At 33.8% G+C, this 3,201-nt stretch overlaps 1 long non-coding RNA gene across 1 annotated transcript; it reads right to left on the bottom strand.

Moving 5' to 3' along the window:
- Positions 1–821: 821 nt before the first annotated feature.
- On the bottom strand, positions 822–2,740 carry LOC130014933 (uncharacterized). The gene is made up of 2 exons (XR_008789742.1): positions 2,443–2,740; positions 822–1,017 (listed from the first exon to the last, which is right to left on the bottom strand). It is a non-coding gene; the product is annotated as an uncharacterized LOC130014933 (long non-coding RNA).
- Positions 2,741–3,201: the final 461 nt, after the last annotated feature.

Here is a 3,201-nt window from a genome sequence, read left to right as displayed (position 1 = left end):
AGCATAGCTCCTGATTCATTAGAAGCTAAAACTTGCCTAGATGATTGGAACAAGGCATCAATAAGAATTCAAGAATTTATCAAAGAATCTGACGATGATTTATTCGATATTACCACCGATGGAACTACAACTTCCGGTTTATTAAGTGATTAAGAATTTTTTAGATAAAATGTAATAGAACTACATAAGCTTTGATTCCTCTAAATCCAAGAGGATACGTAGGCAATTTATGTTTTTGATAAAATTAATAAAATATCAAAAAAATAAGTTTCAAGCTCTTTTATTGTATTTGTTTTTCAATTAATAAAATAAAAATAAAGTTTGTTATAAATTTCAATTAAATTATGCTTTCTTATTTTTGAATTCTCTATTTTTAATCATTTTTTTACTGCTATATAAAGTTAATATATATGTATTATTTAATTTTATATAATTAAATTTTGTCTTAGTTAATTTTTCGGTTAATATAATATTTAAGAAATTTAACTTTTTTTTTATTTTTTTTACAATATAATCTTCGCGCGTTATTTTATTATTAACTTATACTTCTTAGCTTTTAAAATTAAATTTTAGTTTTATTTTAATTTTTTTTCGAACCTTCCAAAACCCGGAACCGGCCCGGAACCGTCACTTAGGCGGTTCCGGGCCGGTTCCATTTTTTCTTGAACCGCGACCCGGCGGTTCTGAACCGGAACCTGCAGGTTGTCACGACCCGAAATCTCGAGTCGAGACCGGCGCTAGGGAATGGGAGTGGTTGCTCCGAAACCCGTAGCAAGCCTTAAAAAAACACTATAAATTTTTTCGCTTTGAAAATAGACATGTATGAAATATTTATTAAATAACTGATGAGACAAAACATCAGAGTTTAAATGCGCTTTAAAACATTTGTATACAATAAGACTATACTAATCTACTGCGGACAACTAGAACTTAAAACCTTCTATACAGTCTTTTACCAAAATAGACTTCCGAGAAATAAACATTCGAAAGCCTCCTTCAAAATTGGACCAGCTTTCCCTGAAAATGTTTGGAGGAGTGGGTCAGTATAAAACTGAGTGAGTTCATGCTGTTACAAATAAGTATTACATAAAGTGAAAACCGTTTTATATTTAAAATAACTTTATGTATTTTCGAAAACCTTTGAAAACATTTAAAAAACCATTGAAGCTTGAACTCACACTTAACATATTTTGACAAGACATTCCATATCAATAAAAGTCAACCATTCACCTTGACTTTTAAATCGAAAACACATTTCTCAATTCCATACATCTATCATTGATGGAAAAACTAACAGATGTAATATACACACATATTACTATGGGATCGATAGCATAGCTAACCGATCAACCATATTCACCTGACATCGATAGCACAGCCAACCGATGTAACACACACAAATAAACTGACATCGATAGCACAGCCAACCGATGTAACACACACAAATAAACTGACATCGATAGCACAGCCAACCGATGTAACATACATACACACACACACACACAATATTATGGGACCGATAGCACAGCCAACTGATCAACCATATTCACCTGAGACCGATAGCACAGCCAACCGATCTAACACACACACACAAACAATATTATGGGACCGATAGCACAGCCAACCGATCAACCATATTCACCTGAGACCGATAGCACAGCCAACCGATCTTTCCTAATCGCCTGAGACCGATAGCACAGCCAACCGATCTTTCCTAATCGCCTGAGACCGATAGCACAGCCAACCGATCTTTCCTAATCGCCTGAGACCGATACCACAGCCAACCGATCTTTCCCAATCGCCTGAGATCGATAGCACAGCCAACCGATCTTTCCTAATCGCCTGAGACCGATAGCACAGCCAACCGATCTTTCCTAATCGCCTGACATCGATAGCACAGCCAACCGATGTAACACACACATAAACTGACATCGATAGCGAAGCCAACCGATGTAACACACACAATCCTGACATCGATAGCGAAGCCAACCGATGTAACACACACACACAATCCTGACATCAATAGCGAAGCCAACCGATGTAACACACACACACACAATATCCTGACATCGATAGCGAAGCCAACCGATGTAACACACACACACAATCCTGACATCGATAGCAAAGTCAACCGATGTAACACACACACACAATCCTGACATCGATAGCGAAGCCAACCGATGTAACACACACACACACACAATCCTGACATCGATAGCAAAGTCAACCGATGTAACACACATTCAAGCATAAGCAAATGCATAAAAATTCTCAAAACTATGTGTGTACCTTTGTATATCAAAATAATATATACATATAGTATATACATAAAACATACATCCATACAAGGCATGTAAACATATAACACCGCAACACATATATCACGCAGTATGTTAAAATATGAGACTTTACGAATACCGAAATGTAAAAACATGTACTCACAGAAACCGTTTAACTACGGTATTACTCCGTCAAGGCTCCTTAAGATAAACTCCGTTAATTCCCTTGGTCCTCCGACCCGATAGCTCGACAACTTGTCGAATCTAGTTAGGATCAAAATATTAATTCTCTTAATTAATAAAATCCTAACTCTAGAATTAATTCTATACCATCTTAATTTAATTTAATTAATTAATTCCAACTCCCGAATAATTTCTTATTTAATAAGGCTATATTTTTATTCATGCAATTTTTCTTTACTTATCTCTTTTTACACATAAAACCATTTTTCAGAAATATTCATTTAAATATTTTTCATGAATATACTTTAATATATAAAATATATTTCTTTATATAGAATAATACTTTCCACTTCAAGATTATTTATTTAAATTTATTAAAACAGCCCCGCATTAGCTTACATTCCACTTTTGGTTAAAATACCAAAATACCCTCAAACTTTTCAAAATTAACAGTTTAGGTCCTTTCATAAATCAATAAATTTCAAAATCAACAAAATAATTTTATCTTAAATTATTAACTTATATAATCTGGAATCTTTGGCTAACATACCATGTAATCCCTCAATTTTGGAAAAAGTGCAATTTAACTCAAAAACTCTAGTTTTCGGCAAACATATCCAATTCTTTCCAAAAATCATCAAGCTCGTCTAAAATCCAAAAAAATCATTTCACATCAGATTATATACATCAATAATCTGGAAATATGGTTAAATACTGGTTGATCCTTCATTTTTACAAA

This window comes from Mercurialis annua, linkage group LG8 (assembly GCF_937616625.2).
Source record: "Mercurialis annua linkage group LG8, ddMerAnnu1.2, whole genome shotgun sequence".
NCBI lineage: Eukaryota > Viridiplantae > Streptophyta > Magnoliopsida > Malpighiales > Euphorbiaceae > Mercurialis > Mercurialis annua.
Note: the sequence above shows the minus strand (reverse complement) of the source record. Positions and strands in the feature narration are given on the sequence as shown.